At 46.8% G+C, this 18,110-nt stretch overlaps 1 protein-coding gene across 3 annotated transcripts in view; it reads right to left on the bottom strand.

The window, feature by feature from the left end:
* The window catches only part of SETBP1 (SET binding protein 1), a 269,876-nt gene extending 255,163 nt beyond the window's left edge, over nt 1-14,713 (bottom strand). Inside the window, exon 1 of one of the 3 annotated variants that reach the window (XM_032095510.1) lies at nt 13,655-14,713. The gene's annotated coding sequence lies outside the window, so the exon portion shown is untranslated. The remainder of the gene's footprint in view (nt 1-13,654) is intronic. The other 2 variants (XM_032095509.1, XM_032095508.1) reach the window with 2 other exon arrangements.
* Nucleotides 14,714-18,110: the final 3,397 nt, after the last annotated feature.

The raw sequence follows: 18,110 nt of genomic DNA, 5'->3' as shown, positions 1-18,110 counted from the left end.
AGCAGCTCAGCAGGATGAGCCTGCAAGCACCGAGGGTGCAAGGAAGCGACCACTGCCATAATGAACCAGCCCTCTTGGGACCCTCAACTGAACGGGAGCTTAAATGCAGCTCACGACTCCAGGACAGGAAGAGTCCTTCAGGTTTTGAGCCACTGGGTAATGTTTTATGGAGGGTGAATAAAAAGCCAGGTTTCTGCTCCAAAGTCTGGTTGTGGGTCTTGGACTCAAACGCTGGGTCATAATGTCCAAACACTCATCCCTGCTTGGCCGTGTGCCTCCAGGTCGGCATAAACAAGCAACAGATAAATAAAGTCATTGCATTACAGCCATGTCAGACAAATTCATGCCAAATCCACCTTAAACCCAACTTAAAAATATTAGCCTCCTGTTCTGCCAAGAGTCTGCAGATGATATCACCAGACCCACAGGTAGCAACAAATAACCCTGCACTCAAATGCTGCACCCAGAATTAACTGGGTCATTGTTTTAGATATCTCCTTACTCTCCTTCAGGGTTAATAGTTAAATGACTTGGGTGCAGGGACATCATACCCGTCTTTCTAGTTTGGGCAGGCTACCTGTACTTTGACTAATTAGAAACCTCACTTCAGGCCTCTGAACATGTAACCTCTACTGGAAACCTCCCCTCTCCAGAGTGCCTGCAAGGAGAATCACAGTCATGGAATGGTTTGCATTGGAAGGGATGCTAAAGCTCATCCAATTCCACCTCCTGCTATGGGCAGGGACACCTTTCGCTATCCCAGGTTTCTTCAAGGGCTGTTCAACCTTGCCTTGAACACTTCCAGGGATGGGACAGCCACACCTTCTCTGGACAACCTGTGCCAGGGCCTCACCACCCTCAATATCAACATACATTCTTCCCAATATCCGATTTAAACCAACTCTCTGTTGGTTTAAAGCCATTCCTCCTTATCCTGTTGCTGGAAGAGCCCCATTTCTATTTTGAATACCCAGGACATGAGGTCTGTCTAAACTTCTAAGTGCTGACCCAAGCTGCCCTTCCAAGCCTCCAATGCTCACCAGCATCAAGTCCCGTTCGATGAGCAGCTACAGAGGCATTTTACCATCCAAATTAAGCTCACAAGGGAAAGTGTTATTGCTAGCAGGTTTCCTGCAGTCAAGTTAAATTTGAGGAGGATAATTCACAGGTGAATGACAATAAATTTCACAGAAGTTGGCATTAGCTCTTAATTAGGGAGAGATTCATGCTTCCTCTGATAAGTACTGAGAAATAATCAAACGCCTGCTTCCTCAGCCTTGTTGCCAGTGCTCACGTTTCTTATCAGCTCCTCTGGGCACCTGTTCTGGAGGAAAAGGCCTTTAAGTACAAGACCTTCCTTTGGGTCATACTGGATGTCTCCTATTACGGTTTCTGAATACTCTCCCTTCTCCTGCCTCAGGCAACCTGGTGCTTGTAAGTATTCAGATGCCAGGGCTATAAAGTGATTAAAGTGAAAATTTGCCGAGGACAAAAACAGATGTGAGAGCCAATCGGAGGGAGGAGAAATTCCCCTGTTTGGGATTCTCTGTGAAATGAAAGTGAACATAATACTTGGCATGGCTTTTGCCTTAAGCTTGGACTCAATAATCTTGGAGGTCTTTTCCAACCTTAGTGGTTCTGTGATTCTGTGATACTAAACCACATTAGTAGCAAGCAAACACAGTTTTGACACATGCAAGCAAGGCAGGTTCAGCTGCCTGGTGTTTCTGCTGTTCCTCTGAACTGCTCAAGCACTAGGGACACCAGCAGGGATTTGGGAGCGATTTTAAGAGGTGCTGCCGAAATCCCTTCTACACTAATATCGCTGTAACTACTAAGACCGCTTTAATATCGTTCATAGAATCCAAAGTGAATGGGTGAAAAAGAAAAAATGTCTGCTGAACAGGTTCAAATAAGGGGAAACTAAGGCACAAGTCTGAGGCTCATAGGGAATGCAAAGCAGAGGTCACAACTTTTCAGACTCTGTGTCTATCGTGTTGCCTTTGATTCTTGCACTCTTCCATGGGACATTGCGTTAAATCCCTAATCTCTGCAAAATATCAGGATTCCTGGAACCCTCTTTACTTTCCATCCCTCTGAAATCATTCACCACAAAGCACTGTACAGCAGTGTTTAATGATGAGATATCACCTTTCACTCCAAAGACTCCCAGGTTGCTTCCATGGTCATTTATGGCACTGTGGAAATGCAGCTGCCTCTGTGCCAGAGGCCAATGGACAGCACATGTTACAGCCAAGAGCAAGTTTTGGTCAGAAACGTGCAGTGTCTACAAAACTTCAGAATTCATCATGGGTCTTAAAAACCCAACATCCCAGCATGTGACAAGCTGCACTGAACCCAGTTAACCCATACTGGAGTACAAAAATGCCCCACCCTATTTCTTCACTATTGTTTTGCAAAAGAAAAATATTGGAAATTCATGCTTGGTTGTGGTCTCTGTCCATGCACCGCCAGATAGCCAGCAGCATGACTTTGATGCTGATCAGGAACAGGCATCTGATCACACTTCTGTGGAATGGAAAAGCACACAATATGAAGCTTAAAATTTTCATTGTGATGACATAAAGCCAGTTCCAGATGATAGGAAAACTTGTAAGCCATAAAGCCAGTGTGGTGCAGAAAAGTGACATAAAATGATAAAATACAAAGTCTTCTGGGATAAAATTAAATAACTGCTTTTTTTTTTTTTGAGCAAATTTGAACCAGTGTGAGTTTATACTGGATCAATGTCATGTACCAGTAGTGTATTTAATCCACTGCTCAGAGCCCTGTAGCTAGATTTATGGCAGCTTTGGACCACAGCCTCATGTACTTCCTGAAGCCATGATACTCTGAAAGAGCAACCCAGCTTTGGCAGGGAGCTCAAATAATGACTGTGGCAGTTATTTTCTGTCCACATTATGGATCACGTAGGAAACACCCTCTCCCTGTCACCTGCCTTGTGTCCATCTAACTAAGGTATGTAATTCATTAATGGGGTGAATTAGAAGAAGAAATGTGATTCCTCTTTGCATGGTCCCCCTACTTTCAAATCTGCTTTTGTTCCAATCCTTCCAGCTTTACCTCTGATTTTGCATGGATTATGTGAGGACTTTGTACAAAAGGACAGGATGAAAGCTGTCCCAGATGCAGGTTATCCACATGAAAACAAGGAGCAAGAGCTAATGGCAGTTGCCAGAAATGTAATCTTCACTTGCTTCCATCAGACTGTGCTGAGTCCAAGGGCTACCATCCCTCTGCACCTCCTGAGCAGCACTGACTGACGGCTCTGCCTCAGTGTGTGCAAGCCTGGCAAAGAGAGCTAGGAAAGGCCACACTGGAGGGAAAAAGACATGGTAAACCAAATATCTGTCACAGCCAGATGAAGCTGCAAGCATCCTCCCCAAGACAAAGGGGCAGAAATAAATGAAAATCCAAGAACATCTGTAATTACAGAGGCATGTAAGTGTGCACATTACACACACACATATCTGTCTTCTCAACATAGACACATTTAGAGTAGATTATGGAATCATATCTGACTCTATAATTAGGTTTGAGACTTTATAATTAGATCAGATAGTCACCTTTCTATGTAAGTAACTAACTATCATACAGGGCTTGCAGGAGGGCCAACTGAATGATTAAACAACTGACACGGCCATAAATCACAAGGACAATAAAAGCAACACTGCCCAAGGTACAGCTGTGGCAACCACCAGCGTAGCAAACCACCAATCTGCAGGAGGAGGAGAGGTACCCATCATGCTGCCCAAGGACTTTTACAAGCTCCTGCCTGAGAACTCTACCAAGGTTTTGTAAACTTACTCAGTCATAACCTAAAGCTGTATCACAGTGTTGGGAAAGGGAGTGCAGTCATCAGACTTGTGAACACCTCCTCACAGAGACTTCTGGTCTCCAAAATGATCAAACTCCTCCCACTTGTTCCCTCTGTGGCAGACAACAAAAATTTGGTTTGTGTTGAAAGACACCTTAACGACCATCTTTTTCCAACCCCCTGCCATGGGCAGGGACACCTTGCACTAGACCAACCAGGTTGCTCCAAGCCCCATCCAACCTGACCTGGAATACTTCCAGGCATTCACAACTTCTCTAGGAAATCAAGGTCTAGCATTTAATCCTAATGACATCAAGAGCTGGCGTGTGGTTTTTGCCCATTTTCCTTGTGAAGATCAGGTGTCCAGGACACTGATAAGCAGAAAGAGATGCCAGTTGCTCCTCAGCTCATTACAACACAAAAAACCAAGCCGGTAGATTTGCCTAAGTCAGGTCAACACCAGGTTGCTGAGCTCCCAGACCAATCATCATCGCTCTCAGCGTGGTGTACAGAGGTGACTCCTGGGATGACACAAGAGACCACCCCAAGCACTCTGCTGGATGCACCAGTATGTGCCACTGCAAGGATAAAACTTATTCCATTAACAACAGCTATAAAACTCTTTGGGAGGAAGTGTCAATGTGCGCAGAAGAGGACTTAAATACTTACTCCGTTCCAGCCAGCTCTTGCCAAGCACACCATCCTGGAGGTAGCGGCAGCTACTCCAGGCTACAAATGGAAAGTTTTATGGGTATTTAGGGAAAGGTTATTGGCACAGAGATCAGCCACAGAAAGCAAAACCCTCCACAATTCCATCATCTGTGTTACCAAACTTTCCTAGATTGACTCTGCTCTTGGAGAGCTGCCATCATACACAGTCGTCTCCTTCTAACACCGTCATGTCAGGGCAATAATCTCTTCCTCTCCCTCCGATCAAACATTTCCCCCTGCACCATGAAATGTGTGGAAAAATTATTTCTCTTTATAAATCATTAATGAGAGTTTTGTTTTTATTTACTGCTGCTGCCACGGGACTCCTTCTTTCACCTTTTATTTCTTCCCTTCTCCATTATTTCATTTTTGCTTGCACATGTGCCAAATAGACCAGCTTCCTCTTCCTTTGGGAAAAACAAAGAAATAAATAAAATCTAACAACAAATCTGATTGGGAATGAACCATGTCTTGGCTCAGCATCCATTCCTCAGAGCCATAAATGATGGCACAAGGAGGACCTAAAAGGCTTCTGTCCAGGGTTTGTCCCGTGCCCAGTCTGGAGCCTGTGCAAAAAACACATCCCATGTTATTCCATTCTGCATGCTTCAAATGATGCTGGGAGTAGGAAAGGTTGGATTTTGTCCATCCAGGACTGCACTGTGCGTTTCCATGCTGAGTAAGCAGCAGTGTCTTGCTTGGTGCTGTGTAATACACCGAGCATCCCCAGTGTCAAAGGGGGACCGTGAGAAAACAAGGTGTCTAAAGGGCATACAAGAAGAATAGCAATAACTTGGGGGTATTTAGAGGAAGGAATTGGGGCTGCTTTGTCCTGCAGAGTACATCAGTGTTTTGGGCAATGGGAGTGCTGGGGCCAGCAATACAAGAAATTCCCTTAAGGCCTCATGGATAGAACAAGAAGAAGAAAAATCACGAGGCAAAAGCAGCACAGGACACAAGTGGATGCAGCTGGATGCACATGGGACAAAGAGCAGCCCACAGTGCTGGGACAGTGATATCGAGAGGCACAAAAACATTAGCTGGGAGCATGCTGGTGGGAAGACCTGAGGCCAGGAATAAAGGCAAGATAACTGACAGCTGCTGTGGGCAAAGGGAAGGAGCACCTTTGCCTTAATGAGGCTGAAGAGGAAGTGGTTACAGAAGTGCTGGGTGAAGTTGAGTCAGAAGAAGTTAAAAGCCTGCTGAGTATCCGCACGCCTGAAAGGCCTCTCCAGCTCAATTACTTCACTGTGCTCTTTGCACACATCGGGCTCCCTCCAAGGCAGCAGAGAGGGTCAGGAGCCCCAGATTCACCACTCGAATCCCTATTGAAGTGGGACCAGGACTTTGGACTGTTACTCCCTTAGAATCATAGAATCATTAAGGTTGGAAAAGCCTTTTAAGATCATGGACTCCAACCATTCCCCCAGCACTGCCAAGGCCACCCCATGTCCCCAAGTGCCACAGCCACACATTTTTTTGAGCACTTCAAGCATGATGATTCTAACACTTCCTTGGGCGGCCTGTTGTGATGCCTGACCAACCCTCCAGGAAACAATTTATTCCCGCTATCTAATCTAAACCTCCTCTGGAGCAACTTGAGGCCATTTCCTCACATTGGTAATACTTGTAACACCACTGACTCCATGAGGATGTTAAAGGTTGGGATGGGATTGACATTTGGGGGGAATCCAAAGTCAAGTCAGTCATGGGTGCCACCTCTCTTCATCAATGACCTATGGATTGCAGTCTCTTAATCTGAATCCTTCACTTAGATCCCAAACAAGCAAAGTTTGGTCTGTGGGCTCTGATGGGTCAAGAGAACCCTGAACTGAGGTGTTGGTACTGCTGCTCCCCAGCTGGAGAGGGGTGTGGGTTTGAATAAGTTCCCAGTTCCTATCTAGGACCATGATGCAGCTTATTGTTATTTTAATTGTTGCTCACACTGCTCCTTTTTCAAAGGTTTTCATTTAAGGGCCTTGGGAGGTCTATTTGCTGAGCTAAGGGTGAAGAAAATGTTCTGTCCTGAAAGTCACACCTAGAAGACAGCATGTTTTAAGAGAAGATGTCTCTTCAATGCTGGTGGTAGATGTGGTGGAGCAGGACTCATGGTCCTGTGAGTATCTCCTATGACGTAGAACTCTAATCTAATGTAACCAGCACCTCTAAAAAAATGTCATTTATGACTCCTATCCAGTGGGATTTGTTGGGACATTGCTCTTCTATTTAAGCAAACAGACTACAAGAATATCATTGACTTCAGGATGTCTATGCTCTAATCTGCCATGGCATCAGAAAGCACGGCCTCCAAATTTTATCTCACTGAAAGACCAAAAGATTGCAGAGGCCATCAAGAAGCCCTATATCCATAAGATAGAGACTGCTGTCCTCTTCAAAAGCATGTAGTTAGAATAATTCAAAAAGGGAAAGTGTTTCCTCTTTCCACTCTCACTTTTTGTGAATAAATTGAAAAAAACTGATTGCTGGAGAGACTTACTCAGCTTCTCAGGAAGAACACTGTCATAAAGCAGAGGGAAAGCATGACATTTTTCAACCCATTAGGTAAAGATTTGTGGAAATTACAAGGATGTGAACGTATGGGTTAATATTTTAAACTGATTTGCAACCTTAGGAACAATGGACATGTATAGTAACACTTTGCCCAGACACCTGCTACAACACTTTACATGTGTACAATACTGTTTGAACACTTACTGAACTCCCCCAGTTAAGCTTTGTGTCTCTGATCCCTTCTGAAAAAGAACTGAGGAATTCAGCAGAGAACGATTCCCCTTACAGAATTCTATTGAATCCCCATTATAGAGCTCCATATGAAGGCTTTAGACAGGAAAAAAAAAAAAAAAAAAAAAGAGGAAAAAAAAGAAAAAAAAAAAAAGAAAAAATGCTACAGGAAGGATTTCTGTGTCTAGGAAACTAATAGGATTTCACAGGAGTTTCAGAGGAAACCCCACTGCATTCTCCAAAGCCAAGTATTTAGGAAGTCTCGAGGAGAGGTAGGCATGGATCACAGCATCACTCCAGAATACGCTGGGTCTGGAAACACAGAGGGAAGTTAGGCCAGTGTCCAAGTCTTAGAAATCACATAAGTGGGACATTCAGGATATGTGGATTCATATGGAGGGAAGACGTGCCTGTAACGCCTTGCAGCTTGACCTCTGGTTTGAGTATCATCATTTTCTCCCTTCCATCTTAAAACTGGCTTCTCCATCTGCTAAAATGCCAGGACAGAAAGAGAGTGATTCATTGTATACATATATATATCAGTTTTAAAGGTTAAGGCTAACAAAAATTTCAAAGTAGCTTAAAACCTCAGGCTTCCGATCTTTAACCCATCTTTAATATTGAGGTATTTGAGTGAGTCCTGGGTTACTCCTTACTTGCCTACCACACATTCTTCTGAAAAGCTTTCCCAAGCACTGTTACAGGTTATATCATACTACAGTAGAGGAAACTTTGCTCTCATTGCTGCCATCCTCACAGAGCCCTTATCTGCCCAGGACTGTGCAGCAACCCTTACGGAAACAGGAATTCACTCCTTCAGAGGCACTGAGGAGCTGAATAAGTCACCCCACAGCAGTATTTAGCCACAATCCCAGCTCCTCCCCGTATACTGCGGAGCAAAACCTTGGGCCACCTCATGCTCTGGTGCTCACCAGGAAAGGTCAGAGCCTTGCCACCACCTTCTGACCTCATGTTTGCATGGAAATTGGTCTCTTCTTGCATGGCTTTTCCACACATTGCGCTCACTTTCAAAAGAGTGCATTAGACTCAGCAGCCCTACACAGCAAAGATAACTCAGGCTCACCCTCACCACCTGCACAACTTCTATTTTCCCTGAAAAACCCTTGAGCTGGATGGACAAGTGCACAAGGCCCACTGTGCCTACTCTTAAGCAAGAGTAAACCTGACTCAGAGATCTGTGAGCAGCACCAGGGTCTGTATTCCCAGAGTACTTCCCTGGCCACCTTCCTCTTTGGTCACACATTCTTCTTCCAAGTTTCTATTTGGTCTTTTGGAGAGACATGAAAGACAATAAAACCCTAAATGAAATGTCAGAAGATTTCTTTTCATACTCAGTTGTCCCAAACCTTACTTAAAAGCTCACCATTGTATTTGGACAATCTCTCCTCCAAAGTAAATCCAGCTCCACAAGGGCAAAATAGCTCCTAACTCTGCTCTCTCTCAAGAGCTGATAAACAGAAATTAGCTACTTCCTTCACTCATTTCCTCAGCTCTGAAAGATAAGCTGTATTATTCTCTGACTGCTTTTATTCAATTTAAGAAATTATTTTGTCTTCCTTTATTCCCTCAGCTGTTTATTCCCTTAACTTTGCACTCCCTTAACTTTGCACTCTTTACGATCAATTAATGTGAATTCAGAATCCAGTTGCCTGTTGCAGAGCTCTGCTTGGTCCCAGCAAACAGCAGACCTCTAAGCAGATCCAAAAATGCAATGAGCTTTTGAAAGCACATCAGGTGAAGCCTTCGCATTGGGAGGAGAAAGAAACAGTCTCCAGGTGTTGCTAACCACACACACTTGCAAACCGATTTCATGTCTGTATCAGCAGGAAAAAGGAGTCCCAATATCAAAAGTTTGGAAATCACTTTCAGATCTGACATTCCCCCCAGGCTCAAACACAGAATTGAGGGATTTTAAAGTCCATCTTTAATCAAGGTGACAATTTCCTAAAAGCGTAAGTGATTTTATTTCCTCAGCAAGAATAACGGGAAAGAAAACTCTTTTTTATCAAGCTGGAAAGAGAGAAAGTAATGAGAACAGAACCTACAGTAGCAGCAAAACCAGTCCCAGTAGAAACCACAAGCCCTGCAGCAAAACACTGAGAACCTTCTCCACTAAGGTTCTCCCACAGAGTCTCACCTTTCTTGCTTTGGACTAGATCTAAATTTTGGATGGATGCTGCACTGAGATTTCCTGGACTTCTCAGCAATGAGGCTAAACCTTACCACGGATTTCCTCTGACCACATATTATTTTATAGGTCACCTATATTAGAAATATGTTCCTCCCTGTGAGGGTGGTAAGGCCCTGGCACAGCTTGCCCAGAGCAGCTGTGGCTGCCTCTGGATCCCTGGAAGTGCCCAAGGCCAGGTTGGACGGGGCTTGGAGCAACCTGGGATAGTGGAAGTTGTCCCTGCCCATGGCACGGGGTGGAATGAGATGAGGTTTAAGGTCCCTTCCCACGCAAATTGCTCTCTGATTCTATGATTTTTACACACATTTGCTGCCCTTGTCTTATCAGCAGAAGCATAATTAATCACAGTACTTACAAATCTAAAACCCTGCGTGCCTACATGCTATGGTAGGCAAAAATGGTGCTGCGTTTTCTGAACACAGCTTAAACTCTGTCCCTCCATGCTTCATGGGACACATTTTGCCAGTTATTAATTCTGCCTTTCAGCATTGTCTCAGACCCACAGATCACAGATACTCTAGAGATGGGTAGTTAATGGGGAGCAAAGAAAACCGCGTAGGCATATGGTTAAACAAATCAGTCATCAGTTCAGTGGGACAGCTTTCATTTCCATCACAGCAATCTGTTGGATCCCAGAACTGTTTTTACGTGGTTCATTAGACAATAGCCTTTCTTGCTACTACTTGGGTCAAGAGTCAAAATTGCTGTGTAATTGCAAGTCTCAGGGCAGAAGGCAAGAGTTTTTCAATCCTGGAGGGTGTTGTCCAAAGGGGAAAGAAAACAGAAGGTAAAGATTATGTGTGAGCAATTGAACCCTACTGAGAGGGAAAAAAAAGTCACTGAAACTGGGATTAGGAAAATCTGGTAATGGAAAACAAGAGTCCTGTTGGTAAATTGGCACTTGCACCTAAGAGATGTGTGTGGTGGGGAAAAGGAGCTCAAAGGATGGGTCAAAAGAGAGCAGAAGAGGAGATTAAGCAGCATCTGAAGCCAAAGAATTATGGTTGGACATTTTTGACCATTTAATTCCTTGGCTTAATTAAACACACAGCGATAGCAGTTGTTAAACAAGAACAGTTCCCAACTTAATCAAAGTACATTATTGAAAACAATACAGAGCAACGTCAGTAGAGAAACCAGTATACATCAAGTCAAGCTAAATAGCTCAGTTATGATCATTATTACTAATAAATCATGGCCACTGTTTCTTTTGTTTGCCAACAACCAGCATAGTTTATGGCTCTGCACAAACCTAACACACCATTTTATAGCGTTTCAAAAAGTGCATCCTCCTAAAATGATAATGTGTTAATAATCTGTGCTGGGCTTTTTGGCAGGAATCAAAAAGCACAAACGACTTGAAATAACATCAGCTAAAAATTATTTATTCCCCATCCCTAGTTGCAGAGAAAACAGAGGTTTTCTTGGCTCAGTTACTTCTCAATAGACTTCTGGTTTCAATTAAAACTTTGAGTCTGAGAAGTTTAGAAAAAAAAAAAAAAGTTAAAGCCAATAAGAGATGGAAGAGAAGTCTCCATTCACTGACTGTTTCTGCTTTTCTTTCCCCCCCCCCCCATTTTTACATAACCCTTCTGAGCTAAGAGCACAGATTAAAGTACAAGTCCATTGTGTGGATGGGTTTTTTTTTCTCCTTTCAGCTAGCTAAAAAAAAATGGAGATGAAAAAAGTTTCACCTTTGAGTGGAAGGAGCTTCTGATGAGGGTCATAATCTCAGCAAAGGCTGAGGAAGTGCAGAAAGCTGTGCATGAAACACACACTTGCACATTTTCCCATAAATGTGTCCAATCCCTGGAAGTGTTCAAGGCCAGGCTGGATGGGGCTTGAAGCAACCTGGTCTAGGAGAAGGTGTCCATGCCTTGAGGGAAAACAGGGTTGGAACGAGACTTAACATCTCTTCCAAACAAATATTCTGTGATTCTATGATTCCCTGATAGGATATTTTTATGCTATCTACAATAAAGGGTCCACTTGTTTCCTCAGGTTCATACTATCACTGCCTGTCTCTATATACCTGATAATACCATTTCTGAAGCCTGCACCAAGTTAGTCCTGCATGCAGGGGCTTTCAAATCAGTAATTGTTCCCATTTGGGCCCATAATATTCCACACAGGACTGGATTTGCCAGCAACCCTTTCCTCTTGGGAGAATTCCATCCGTACCGGGAGGCTCAGATGCCCTCCCTGACAGCGGAGCACTGACCGGTTCTACGCTCTCCTCTCCCCACTCCTCTCCATCCTTTGCCGTGTGACAGACGGATACAGAAGGACACACGGCGGGTCCCCCCCACCCCAGAGCAGGGCCACCGCGGGCCGGTGGCTAATGAAACACCTCTGTATACCGGGGAACATCCTGCCACACTCCCCTACCCTCCTCCTTCCATCGTCCTACTCCTCCCAGAGCCCGGCTGGGTTAGCCCGGCTCACGGCAGCCGCGGGGACACCGCCACCCCACGGCGCCGGAATGGGTGGGTGCTCCCCTCGCATCCCCCCATGCATCCCCCATGCGCGTCCCCCACGCACGAAGCTCCTCGCATCACCCCTCCCGAGGCCGGGGGGGGGGGAACATGCCCACCGGGGGTGTCCGAGCCGAGTGTGCCCTGTCTCCCCCCGCCTCCCCGGGTTGGGCTCCCGGCGGCCAAGTGCCCTTTGAGCATCAGGCGTCAGGCCCGGGATTATCGGGGCCGTTTATTTGAAGCGGAAACGAATCGGAAATCCTTCTCTCAACTGCCTTTTGGAGACATAAATACAGCAGGCAGGGGCAGCGCGGGGAGCGCCGTGCCCGGTGGGGCGGTGGGATGCTGGGATGCGAACAGACGGACACGCTCACACGGACACACACACACACTCGCTCACACTGACGCACGCTCACACCCGGGGCAACGAGGGGCGCGGGGGACCCATTTCCCGGTGCCCGCCGGGGAAACACGGCGAGGAAGGGGTGTGAGTGTGAGTGCGAGTGTGAGAGCGAACGCGGATGCCCGGCGCTGGGCAGGAGCCTTGCGCCAGGGCTGGGGTTGACAACAGCCGCCCGCGGCTGAGGGCTGCGTGTTGCCCTCTCTTCCCCAAACCACCCCCCAGCCCCATAATATCGGTGCTTTTCAGCCTGTCCATAGCTGAACTTCACTTTCACCAGTCGTGGGGGCAAAAGGGGCCACCAGGGTCCCGGGGGCGGCAAACCCCGGCTTATTAAGAGCCATTACCCAGCCCCCGAGCGCGGTGGGGGTGGCGGCGGGGACAGGGGGGAGGAGGTGTCCCGCTTCGCTAATTACTACCCCCACAGCACCCCCGTCCTCCCGCTTCGTTGTTCCCCCAAATCGCCGCTTTTCGGGGCTGCGTGTCCTTTTCAATGTCAAAACACGCCGGGGCCACCCCGGGGCAGCGGCGCCCTCCGGTTCACCCGAGGAGCGCGGCCGCGGAGCCCCGCGCACACACGCGCTCACACTCACACGCACACACACAAATCCCCATAAGGTTACAGTGTTGCTCTCTAGCTCCACTTAACCTGCAATTTGCGAAGCGGGGGGGGTCGTGTCCCCCCCAATTTCCACAGGCACACACATAGCTGCCACCTACACATATAAACACATATAGGCTACCAACGCGGGGGCCGGGAGAGGGGGTATAAGGCGGGGGTGCTGGTGGGGGAAATAAATACATTATGGAAACTCCTAAAAAAAATTCCAACCCCTTCCCAGTAGAGCACGGTCTTACACACACCACCAGTACCCCCCCACCCCACGACAACCACACACAGACGCACACACATGCCCCTAAACAGGCACAAAGCGTGGGGAGGGAAGGGGTTGGAGGGGATGGGGAGGGGGATTCGCATGCAATGCATAGAGGAGAAATAGTCCCCCCTCCCAAAAAATAAATAAAGCCCTTTTCCGCGCCATTGCAAAGTCACAACAGTAAACGAAAAAAAAAAAAAAAGAAAAAAAAAGGGACGACATTAACTTTTGCATGCAGAAGGGGGAAAAAATTATAAAAAAGCAGAGGGGGAAGGAAAAGGAGAGAGGCGTACGACCCTCCTGCAATTCCGATCATCAAGGCAGACCTTTCCTCGATGCCTCAGAATTTTTGTTGCTCTTTTTTTTTTTTTTTTTTTTTTTTTCCCCGCATTTACTAACCCATATCCCCAAAACGGCAGCGGGGGCTTCTTAGCAGCTTCCTCTTCTTCTTTCTTCCTCCTCCTCCTCCTCCTCGGATTTCCCCCTTTCTTGTCTCTTCTCTTTTAGATCCCGGTTTCAATCCCTCGCCACAGCCCCCAAAGGTGCTTTTGCTTGTGTTGCGGCAAACCCATGGCGGTGTTCATCTGTCAGATGGGGATGAGGGGAGCGCCCGGCCGCGCAGCGCACGCAGAGCGCAGAGGGAGGAGGGCGGGGGGAGGAGGAAGGCACCGGGGAGAGGGAGATGGACGGACAGACAGACGGAAAGATAGCTCGAGAGATAAATGATAGATACAGAGGGATAAATAGAGCGAGACAGAGCGAGAAAGGGGGGAAAATGGCGTCTTGGAAAGCCGGAATCCCGGAGTAAATCAAATTAACACGCAACACCCAGAGCAGTCCCGGCTAATTTTAGCAGGATCCAAAATAAAATGAAAAGGAAAAAAGGGGGGTGGGTAGGAGGAGAAGGGGGGGGTAGGGGGGCGGGGGGTGAAAGAAAGGAGGAGGGGGTAAGAAGGGACTAAAAAAAAGGGAGACCGAAAAAAAAAAAAAATGCTCCTCAATGCACTGGATAAAATCCTGGGTTTGAAATCGATGGAGCTGGTCTCCAGCTCTCTCGCTTTTTCTTTTCTTTTCCTTCTTTTAAAATTTTTTTTGGAGGGGGGTCTCTTTTGCTCTCTGCTTGTTGTTGTTGGTTGGTTGGGAGCCTTTTGCAGGGGGGCGAGGTTGGGGGGAAGCGTTTTCGGTTTTGCTTTTCCCGGCGAGGAGTTTCAAAAATATTAAAAAAAAAAAAAAAAAAAAAAAAGGAAAAAAGAAGAAAAAGAAAAAACGAAGGGGGGAAAAAAAAAAAAAAGAAAAGAAAAGAAAGAAAAAGAGCAAAGCCCCGCCAGGAGACAAGGGCTGCTTGGCGGCGGCGAGGAAGCTTCCCTTTATCCCTGCTCTCCTTGGGCTCCGGAGCGGGTGCCGGAGCTCCGGCGGGCTGCGGGGCTGCGGCCGCCCGCCCCGCTCCGCTCCCCGCTCCCCCCGCGCCGCCCCGCGCCGGGCCGGGGGAGGGCGAAGGGAAGGCGGAGGGAAAACACCCCCTTCTCCTGATGGGGCCGGAGTCGGTGCTCGCACACTCACACAGCACACACACACACCCGCATCCCCTTCCCCGCTGAGAAAGGGTGCGCCTGGGGGCGGCTTTTTGCTCCCCCGCTGGATTTTTTCCTTTCTCTGTCTTTTATTTTGTCTTTTTGGTCTGGTTCCCCCCCCCCCCCCCCCCCACCCCACCCTCCCTGCAAGGGGCGGCGATTTGGTTAAGCAGATCTGGGGGGGCTGATGTCTCTCTCTTTCCTCTGTTTCTATCGCTCGCTCCCGGAGTCCTGCAGCACCGGGGGCGGGGGGAGGGGGCGAAGTGTGGGGAATAAATGGTAATGATCAGGCACACGCACACACACACACACACACACACACGCACTCGGTGTGGCTGCAATGCTCAGCTCTGGGTTAATGTACTCAACAGTGCCACTACCTGACACAACTGCAGCACTGATGGGGGCAGGGGAGAAAAGGCAGAGGAGGTGAGATTCAGGGCAGGGCTATTTATCCCATTTATCCCACTCCAAGCTCAGTCTCTCCCACGCCTTCCCACCCGCCCCCCCGCCAGTACCCCATGTGCTTTTCACTGCCAGCTCCTGACCTATGTGATTTTTGGGGTACAGTGACTGCTGTTCAGACCATATTGAGAATTCCCTCGATCGGGCTGGGGGAGATAAGCAAGTACTCTCAACCCCTAATTTAAGGACTAAATCCTCCCCCCGCCCCCCCCCCACCTTTTAGAATGGGCTCCTAACATTGTACAAAATACAAGACGAACTCGGCTGCAGACCAGTGGAGCCGTGCAAAGTTCGAGTTGTTGAGCTTTTCCTTTCCCACCCTTGCTGTGCCAGCAGTCTGGAAGATGCTGCCTTTTGAATTGCCAGCTGGGCAAACCTTTACTCACAGGAGTAAATGGTTGGCTTGCCTGAGTAATCACAGCGATGATGAGGAGGAACCTCCAGAGGAGAGAAGGCTTGTGGAACGGAGCTGTGGAATTGTACTTACAGATGAAAATAATGTTCTGGGGGCCGGAGGGGGGATGTAGGGGGTGCCCACTGTGTTTCTCTGCACGTTTGATCCCTTGCAAAGCTGGTGCCACGGGGTTCCCTGTCCCAGAGTGCTGCAGGAGGCTCAAAGTACACCAAGTCTCTCCCCTTTGCTCTGGGGCAGATGGTAGCTTCAGAGCATCATCCTGAGTGACCTGAATTCAGTGTGTAGCTGATGCAAGGGCTGACCCTCACCTGCCATGGAGGCTTATTCATGTGCCATTATCCCTTGCATCATAGAATCATAGAATTATGTGACTTGGAAGGGGCCTTAAAGATCTTATTCCACCCCCTGCCATGGGCAGGGATACCTTCCACTACCCCAGGCTGTTCCAAACTCCCATCCCACCTGACGTTGAACACTTTCAGGGCTGCGGCAGCCACAGGTCCTCTGGGCAGTCTGTGCCAGGGCCTTCCCACCCTCACAGCCAAGATTTTCTTCCTAATATTCAATCGAAACCTGCCCTCTTTTAGTCTGAAGCCATTCCTCCTCGTCCTGTCCCTCCAGGCCCATGTAAAAGTCCTTCTCCAGCTCTCTTGGAGACCATTTAGGCACTGGAAAGGGCTCTGAGGTCTCCCCAGAGCCTTCTCCTCTCCAGACTGAAAAACTGCAGCTCTCTGACCCTGTCCCCTCAGGAGAAGCAGCAGATCTGCAGCACAGGTCCCAGTGTAACACCAAATGGGTAGAAGAGATTTGTGGGCCCACAAGATGCCAGCACAGCCCTCAGCAGACCCAGCTACCAGGGTATGTGCCCTCAGCTCCACTGTGCTCCAGGGAAAAATTCCTGGATAAGAACCACACCCAGCCATCGCTTTCCTGTGGATCTCCCCACATGACTGACATCTGCCGAGATACCTGCAAACCCCAAACACATGGGCTGAGAGGCAGCAGCCTGTGCCTCTCCTTCTCTCATGGCCCTTTCCTCCTGCTTCTCTCCATCAATAGTAGAAAACAAATAAATCAGTAAAGTACATGAGAAGCCCCCCAGATGACGACCAACAGATCAACCCCATCTCCATCCCGAACAAATACACGACTCAAAAACTTTCAAATCGGAAATGTCACACTGAAAATGTTGACATTTCTGATTGAAACCAAACAGGGGTTGTCGTTTCCAATCAGCTCTTTGACATGGATAGGAGGCTTGTTTGTTTGAATTAAATCACCCAACTGGAGCTACATTTTGTCATTTTGTATCTAAACAAAACAAAAAAGAAACAGTTTCAACATTTCTTGGCAGAACTGGAAGTGACATTTCCTGTGAAGAATTCTGGCTTTAAAAACTTTCTGCAGGTGAACTCTTGGGTCAAAGAACTCTGCTGACCATCATCTTCCTCCTTGTAATAAGCTGACACATGGTTATGAAATAATTGGCTTAATTAAATTAACACAGAAAACCAAATTATGGAATCAAATACTCGACCTGCCCCCCCCCCCAAAAAAAAGAAAATAAAAACAAAAAACCAACAAAGAAAGAAAACAAAAAAATGACTTTTGCTTTCCCTCTGCTAGAAAATAATATTTTGATTATATTCAGTAAATTTAGGATAAAAAATGTTTCGCGTGCTTTTTCTCTATCTTGTATTTATTTTCTTCTGGCGACTATACATATAGTAAACAAACGTATTTAAGCAGCCCCACATAAACAATTTCAAAGTGAGCTCAAGTTAGAAAGCAATAGACATAATGACTTCTTTAATGCTCACTTTGAAAACATGGCAGAGTTTAAAGAAACAAAAATAAGAAAGACTCAGACCTGCTAAAGGAAGTTTGTGATTCACCCAAAGTTATTTTTAAGCCTGTCATATGTATAACTGAAAGAAAAAAAAAAAATCACACCTGGTTACTTTTACTTGTAGACATCAAACTCTGTCAGGATAAATTTCATAAGCAGAAAAAGACCCATCCCTTTGAGTGGTCACCTTGTAGGACGTGTGCATAAATCATTGTGAATCACTGCTGACATCAAAGGTTTTCTGACCTGTGGTTTTGTCTTCTAGATCTAGAAAATTTTCCCTCTTTCGAAAAACCTCCTCCCTCTGCTTCTGCTGTGTGTCAAGGAGTTCAATCTAAGTGGATAATCTCAAAGAGGAAGTTTTCTCCTCTTTGTTCTTTTCGCTTAAAAAAATATGATGGCATTCATAAAGTTGGTTTGGTTCTGCAGCAGACCTGAGATGAGTTTCCTATTTGTGCCTAACAGTCTACACATAACCTTGACTGCATGAGACAGATGTTTTATAACGAAGGCCATGAGCCTGTTGTTTTTATATAAATAACATATTGAGTTAAA

Source organism: Corvus moneduloides, chromosome Z, assembly GCF_009650955.1.
Source record: "Corvus moneduloides isolate bCorMon1 chromosome Z, bCorMon1.pri, whole genome shotgun sequence".
Classification (NCBI taxonomy): Eukaryota; Metazoa; Chordata; class Aves; order Passeriformes; family Corvidae; genus Corvus; species Corvus moneduloides.
Note: the sequence above shows the minus strand (reverse complement) of the source record. Positions and strands in the feature narration are given on the sequence as shown.